The sequence below is a fragment of the Suricata suricatta genome, chromosome 9 (genome assembly GCF_006229205.1).
Source record: "Suricata suricatta isolate VVHF042 chromosome 9, meerkat_22Aug2017_6uvM2_HiC, whole genome shotgun sequence".
NCBI classification, from domain to species: Eukaryota; Metazoa; Chordata; class Mammalia; order Carnivora; family Herpestidae; genus Suricata; species Suricata suricatta.
Window position 1 is genome coordinate 26,814,782 of NC_043708.1, and position 8,240 is coordinate 26,823,021.

Sequence of the window (8,240 nt, forward strand, 5' to 3'; positions counted from 1 at the left end):
GGGCGGCCGCGCCGAGCGGCGCGCGCGCGCGCGGTGAGTGTGCGGGCGGCGGAGGCGCTAAAGTCGCCCCCAGGACGGGGCTGGGCGGCCTAGCGGGAGTTCGAAGTGGGCCCGTCCGGAGCAGCGGGGTGGCGTCCTGCTGGCCGGGCGTTTCCGGCGGCGTGACGGTCGATGCGCCCTCGCCTCAGGAGGCTTGCTTCCCTTACGGGTGTCGGAGCGCCACCCCGCGCCGGCTTTACAGCGTTTCGTGTCTTCCCGGCGCATCCTCCCCTTGCCTCACGCCACGGCCAGCGTGGCCGCAGCCGCCCTGCTCTGCCCCAGCCTCTCCCGAAGCTGCCCTGACTCTTGGTTTCCTTATCCCACTCCTGGCTTCTAACTCTGGCTAATCTGTAAGGGACGGCGCATCTAGCGGACTTCGAGGCCAGACACATTTTGATGAGGCCGTTGAGGATTTTTCCGAGGGCGGTGGTTGGGAGTGAGGCTACCATAGTGCTTTCACCTGGGTGGGAAAGGCTCTGGCGAGGAGAAAAGTGCTGTCACCTGGGGTGGGAGAGGCGGTGGTGCCACGAGGAGAGCTCGGGGGTCAGGCCCTCGACCCCATTCCGTCCCGTGTGCCCGACGCTGCCCACCCAGAACGGCTCTTAATTCCCACTTGCTGATGCTTGGCTCATCCGCAGCCCCGTTTTCTGCAGGTTGCCTAAAGTTGGAACCTCTTGCCTTTTGGTATCTCTTCCCCCTCTTCCCCCTCAGAACACATGTTTGAAGAGGAGTACTCAAAAGTACCGTTCTCTTTCAGAGGCGGAGCTTTGTAATTAGGCCTTCATTCAGTGAGTTAGTCTTTGAGGACAATCGGGAATTCTGGCTGCCAGGACAATGGTTAAGGAAACTTGTGACGGGAGCTCTGCTCTGCGTTATTCTTCGTTTCAAATTGAATTTAAAGTTTCTTTAAAAACTTCTTTGTACATTTTGCTTCTCCATTTCTTTAGGGAGAACTTAACCCTTTCACCTCTTCCAGGGGCCTAATGTCCTCCCTTTTTTTTCTTTGATAATGTAGTTTCTGTTTTTGAATTTTGTGACTAGAGGAAACATGCTGATTTGCAATGAGCGATAAAAATCTTTAAAACGTTTTTTAATGTTATTATTTGAGAGAGAGAGCGGGGGAGGGAAATGGAATCCAAGCCGGTTCCGACCTCTTGTCAGCACAGAGCCCAAGGGGGGATGGGGCTCAAACTCAGAAACTGTGAGATCTGACCTGAACTGACGTCAGACGCTTATCTGCCTGAGGCACCCAGGCGCCCTGAAAATCATTTTAGACCTACTGTGTGTTAGCAAGATGTTAGCTTACCTTTTTTTTTTTTTGAGTACGGTTGCCTTAAAGTGTTACATTAGTTTCAGGTGATTTACTTTCTCTAGGTGTTAAGCTCACCACAAGTGTGGCTACCATATGTCACTGTGATGCTATTACAGTATCATTGGCTATATTTCCTATACTTAATTTATTCCCTAAGTCCTTTTTATTCCTATGATTTATTCATTCAACAACTGGAAGCCTGCATCTCCCACTCCTCTTTACTTGTTTTGCCCAACCCTCCACCCCCTACCCTTTGGTAGCTTACTGTATTTTCTGGTGCATTTTCTGTTTGTCACACTCTGGTGGGTCCTTGGTGGAATCACCATACATTGAAGGGGTTCCCTCTGATATGGAATCCATAAAGTTATGATGAGTTTTTGTCTAAGGTTCTGAAAATGTACCCTATCTTGTAGAAAACAGAGGTAAGGGCATCTTCTATCACAGGCTGTATATTTGGAATTCATTCTAAAAATTGGTACAATATGCAAGTCAGTCCAGGACTTTCCTTGTTTGAACACAGGCCTATAGACTCATTTATGAAAGGAAAATTCTATTGTAACGAGGTTATTTCTTGATATACATGTACTTGAATTGCATGTACTTTGTAGTTATTTAATCCTACAACATTTTTATTGACTAAGTTTCATTTGTAGTTAAAACTGTTGTGATATGAATATGGCTTAACTGCCATAGTTATACCATGGCCCATGTTTATACCATAGTAGAAGTGATTCTAGAATCTCCAGTCATCTGAACCTCTACATTCTCTACCGAAGAACTTGATGTTATTATTCAGTAATCTATTAGACACATCTGATAATACAGATACTAGAGTAGGAAGTTGCTGTTTAGCAATTAATCTGATAGTATTCCGTAATTTCTAGTAGGTAGGTTTACTGTGAAGTTTCAGGATTATCTTGCTGAATAAATTTTCTTTGTTTTATTTTTTAGAATACTAATGCTTTTAAAACTTCTAATAGTCTACTTAATGTTTTGTTGACTTGGCTTTACAATTCTTTTTTTCACCAGTTTGCATAGTTCTGCTCAACAAAGAAGTGTGGTGTGTTTTGGCTGAATCCTCAAGCAGACAAGATCATTATGGCCCTAGTAGGTTGGACAAATATCCTGATACAAGGTAACATCTCTACTACCTTAAAGCTCTAAATGTACTTCATATGCTTCTGGGTGGTTTTGTTTTTCTTTATGAATTGGAGTCTCTGTCTTTACCAAATGATAACTTTTCTTGTGTCCTACTGATTGTAAATCAGGTGTGGAGTTGTTAAAAAAAAAAAAAGCCAAATAACATAGGATTACATATCAAAATATATAGTATTTCTAATTTTTTCTTCTAGTAGTTTTCAAATATGGTTTACTCTGTAAAGTCCTCTGTGGCTTTATTCTGGTTTAGCCTGAAGACCCGAGTTTCTACTCCTAAATTATCCTTGAAATCACCTGATAGCAGATGCCACTCCATAGGTGGAAGTGAGTAGGTGAACAAACAGCTTTTGATTTTGTTTTCACTTAGCATTTAGAATCATGCATAAATACATTATCCAAACTATATCTGAAGTGACTGATCAATATTTCTGAATATCATAGGGAGTGAGTTACTTTCATCTTTTTTATTGCACGTTGTACAAATACAGAATTCTATTAAATAGGTTTTTGGGTTTTTTTGTTTTTTTGTTTTTTTTAATTTTTGAGAGAGCGTGTGCAAGGGAAGGTCAGAGAGAGGGGGAGACACATAATCCGAAGACAGGCTCCAGGCTCTGAGCTAGCTGTCAGCACAGAGCCTGACGCGGGGCTCAAACCCACGAACTGTGAGATCATGACCTGAGCCAAAGTCAGATGCTTAACTGACTGAGCCACCCAGGCACCCCTAAATAGGTATTGTATAATGGACTAGTTCACATCTCTGCAGGTGATAAGGAATCCTTGATATCAGAGATATACTGTTACCAATTTTAAAATCTGTTTCATTTTGTTTTTTTACCATTGACTTTTATTTTTATACAAAATGTGTTGCCATAGAATTATTACCACTGACAATTTACTTGCAAAATATCCAATTTTTATTAGTTGTCCATTCTGACAAAGTCATTACACAGGACTAAAAGTTCTCTAAGAAAAATAATACACTCAAATTTCAGGCTTATTTATCTGCACTTTGATTTCATAGATCTGATGTTCATTTAAGAAACATTTAATGACAGGGTACCTGGGTGGCTCAGTCCTTTAAGCATCCGACTTCAGCTCAGGTCATGATCTCACAGTTTGTAGGCTTGAACCCCATGTTGGACTCTGTGCTGACAGCTCAGAGCCTGGAGCCTGCTTTAGGTTCTGTGTCTTCCTCTCTCTCTGCCCCTCACCCCCTTGTGCTTACGCACTCTCTCTCTCTGTCTCTTTCAAAACTAAATAAACATTAAAAAAAATTTAGGGAGGAGGTGCCTCACTGGCTCAGACAATAGAGCATGTAACTCTTTGTCTCAAGGTTGTAATTTGAGCCCCACATTGGATGCAGAGCTAATTTAAAAATAAAATCTTAGAACTATTTAGTGAGTACCAACCTGTATACCATGCTACCTGATAGCTTGCGGGCTACAAGCCTTCAGATGGCTTACACTCAGGTGTATAATGACCTGAACACTGATCTCTGAAAGTACAAAACTTCACTGGCACCTGTATACAAACAGTTAACAATAACCAAAACCAAAACCTCAAGCAGCGATGGATAAGGGGGACATAGCATGGACAATAAGTGCTGCAGGAATTTGGTGGTATGAAAGATTGTCATATTCAGAGAAAGTTTGCAGAAGGAGGTGGGTTGAAAAGAAGAGGGGAGGCTCTCTGGAAAGGAAGAATCATGTAAGCAAAATTCGATGTGTATTAAAGACAAGGAGGTGTTTAACTGGAACAGTGGTTCCCAAAGTGTGGTCCGTGGATGAGTAGCATCAGCATCACCTGGGAACTTGTTACGTATTAGAAATGGAAGTTCTCAGGCCCCACTTGAGACCTGCTCAATCAGAATGGGCAGTGAGGCCTACCAGTCTATTTTAACAAGCCCTCCAGGTGGTTCTGATACAGCCTGAAGTTTGAAAACTGCTAGACTAGAGCAGAGGGTTCTTGTACGACAATAGTGGGCAAAGGACTTTGGTAAGGTATTCTGGGAATTCACAGTGACAGACTTCACATGTTAGGTAGGGAGTTTGTCCTTTATCCTACAGAGCAGAGTCACCACCTTGTAACTTGAAGGCTGGATTTGGCTCACAGATGTGTTTTGCCTGGCTTGCACAGTGGCTTTTGGGTTTTTTTAATATTTAATTGGAATTCATTGTCACTGTTTAAAAACCAAATTCTACAAAGAAATCTGTACTTCCAGCTTATCTTGAAAAAGCAGAAGACCTGGCAGTACTGGACCTATCTTTTATTGTGGCAGCAATTTGTGGCAGCAACAAGCAACTGCCAGCTTAGGTGGGATGTGTACTCTTTACTTTGTCATTGTCCTCACCACTTCCTGTTAGTTTATAACTTTACTCACATTTCCTGCTTGGCCCCAGTAAGTACTTAGATATTTGAGTTTGTACCTTCTGTTATACACAATTGGAAATTGATGAAAGTTTTAAAGAGAGGAAGGGAGCCTGGGTAGCTTAGTCAGTTGAGCATCTGACTCTTGGTTTTGGCTCAGGTCACGATTCCAAGGTCGTGGGATTGAGTCCCAAGTTGGGCTCTTTTCTCTCTCTCTCTCTTTCTCTCTGCTCCTCATCCCTGCTCATGCACTCTCTCTTAAAAAAAAAATTAAAGAGAAAGTGAGGTGATTTATGTATTTATTAATTTATTCAACAATCATTGGTTAATTAAACATATATGCCATATTGGATAGTATTCAAAGATCAGTAAATTCTTGACATGCTATGGGTTAAAATCTAGTGGGAAAATGATGAAAACAGCATTTTAGGAAAACATTGGCATATTTTTGAGAACAGAGACATTGGTAATTGGAAGATGATTTAAGAAGCTGTAATAGTCCAACTCTGAGGTAATAAAGGCCAGAATTTAGATATTAACAGGACTAGGAGGGGAAAAAAGAGAGATCAGAAAGATATTGCAAAGGGAAAATCACCAGTCCTTGATGATAGATTGTAATATAGAAGGTATGAGAGAGAAGAATTCAAAGATGATGAGGATTTTGAGTTGTGAATTAGGAAATCTGTGATGCCACTAACAGAAAAGGAAATAAGAGAATCCATTTAACCTTCTCTGTGTATACGGGGCAAGAGTGCCAAGGAAAGGGGGCATTAGATTAGGAGATGCCAGTTTGAATTATCTCTTTTTTTTTAGTTTAGTCTATTGACATACACATAAAATTAAGTGTTTTTAAAAAATATAATCAAAATGTCAAGATTGGGGGCACCTGGGTGGCTCAATCAGTTAAGCGTACAACTTCAGCTCAGGTCATGATCTCACGGTTCGTGGGTTCGAGCCCTGCGTCAGGCTCTGTGCTGACAACTAACTCAAAGCCTGGAGCCTGTCTTCAGATTCTGGGCCTCCCTCTCTCTCTGACCTTCCCTTGCTCACACTGTCTCCCTCTCTCTCAAAAATAAATAAAAACATTAAAAATAATCTTTAAAAAATGTCAAGATTGCATGCTTAAATTTTTTTTAATATTTATTTATTTTTGGGAGAGCACAGGGAGGGGAGGGGCAGAGAGAAGGGGACAGAGGATCTGAAGCGGGCTCTACTGACAGGCTGACAGCAGTGAAACTGATGTGGAGCTCAAACCCATGAATCATGAGATCATGTCCTGAGCCAAAGTCAGATGCTCAACCAACTGAGCCATCCAGGTGCCCCAAGATTGCATGCTTAGAAGTAGATATTACTCATTCCATCCTTGGATTCCAAGAGCATATTGGGGGAAGTGTTTATGTTATAGTCAACAAAATGTATGAAGACCTTTCTTTAAAATGTTTGCTTTGGGGGCCCTGTATTTTAAACCTTGTTTGAATCCTCTCTTGAATGTATAATTTTCAGAGATACGTTGCATAGGTAAGTTTCTCTTTCTGGAAGAATGGAAGATACTGTATAAATTCAAAGCTTAAAGACATATTCTGAGTATCAGTACTACCCTTCAGAGTTTAAATCATAATTGGCTGTGTATCCATGAGATGGATCATCCCAAGAATGAAGTGTAGTAACTATTGCTCCATTAAAATAGTAGCCAAAGTCTTTCCTCTTACGATCTTATATTTGGTTCTATCTTCCTTTTTTTTTTTTTTAAGTTTTATTATTATTATTTTTTTAAGGTCAGCTTTCTGCCCAATGTGGGGCTTAAACTCACATCCCTGAGATCAAGAGTATATGCTTTACTGCCTGAGCAAGCCAGACACCTCCCATATGCTTTTTTAAAAAAAGTTTTTATTGGGGTGCCTGGGTGGTCAGTAGGTTAAGTGTCTGACTATTGATATTGGCTCAGGTCATGATCTTGCTGTCCTGGGATCAAGCCCCATGTCAGGCTCCAAGAATTGAGTGTAGACCCTACTTGGAATTCTCTCTCTCCCTCTCTCTCTGCTCCTCCCCTGCTCATGTGACTCGTAACCTCTCTCTCTCTCTCTCTCTCTCTCTCTCTCTCTCTCTCACTCACTCACTCACTCACTCAAAATAAACACTAAAAATTTTTTTTAAATAAAAGCTTTTATTGTGGTAAAATATATTGCATAAAAATTGCTATGTTAACCATTCTAAGTGTGCAATTCAGTGGTATTAATATCTTCACAGTGTGTTTTATAATCATCACTACTATTTCCAAAACTCTGTCATCACCCTAAACAGCTTTGGACCTATTAATCAATAAATCCCATTCTTCCCTTCCCTCAACCTCTGGTAATCTCTAATCTACTTTCTGTCTCTCTGAATTTATCTAGTCTAGATATTTCATATAATTGGAATCATATATGTCTGTTTGTATCTGGCTTCTTTCACTTAGTATAACTTAGTTTTCAAGATTCATCCATATTTGTAGCATGTAGCAGAACTTCATTCTTTTTTTTTTTTTTAATTTAAGTAATCTCTTCACCCAGTGTGGGGCTCGAACTCATGACCCCAAAATCGAGAGTCTCCTGCTTTTCCAGTTGAGCCAGCCAGGTGCCCTAGAACTTCATTCCTTCTTATAGATAAATCAAGTTTTATTAGATATATGTTCATGTTTTATTTACGTATCTATTGATGGACACTTACGTTTTTTCCACCTATGGTTGTTGTGTATAATGCTCTAGTGAACATTGTGGTGGAAATACTTGAGTCCCTGTCTTCAATTCTTCTGCATATGTACCTAGGACTAGGATTGGCTTGGTTCCTGTAACCATGCACTCATACATGGAATAGTAAATGGTTGCTTTTTTCTTTTTAATTTTTTTAATTTTTAATTTTTATTTTTTTAAAATAGTTTATTGTCAAATTGGTTTCCATATAACACCCAGTGCTCTTCCCCACAAGTGCCCTCCTCCATTACCACCACCTCCCTTTCCCTTCTCCCTCCCCCTTCAACCCTTGGTCATTTTCACTATTCAATAGTCTCTCAGGTTTTGTGTCCCTCTCTCTCCCCAACTATCTTTCCTTCTTCCCCTCCCCCTGGTCCTCCATTAGGTTTCTCCTGTACCCCTGTTAGACCTATGAGTGCAAACATATGGTATCTGTCCTTCTCCGCCTGACTTATTTTGCTACAAATGTCCACTTTGCTACAAATGTCCATTATTTCATTCTTCCTCATTGCCATGTAATACTCCACTATATATATATACCACATCTTCTTGATCCACTCATCAGGTGATGGGCATTTAGGCTCTTTCCATGATTTGGCTATTGTTGACTGTGCTGCTATGAACATTGGGGTACA

The 8,240-nt window shown here is 40.9% G+C and overlaps 1 protein-coding gene across 2 annotated transcripts in view; it reads left to right on the top strand.

Annotated features, from left to right (window-relative positions):
* The window catches only part of ENTPD5 (ectonucleoside triphosphate diphosphohydrolase 5 (inactive)), a 46,713-nt gene continuing 38,473 nt past the window's right edge, over window positions 1-8,240 (top strand). For both annotated transcript variants that reach the window (XM_029951200.1, XM_029951201.1), the window contains exons 1-2: window positions 1-33; window positions 2,381-2,486. The gene's annotated coding sequence lies outside the window, so the exon portion shown is untranslated. The remainder of the gene's footprint in view (window positions 34-2,380; window positions 2,487-8,240) is intronic.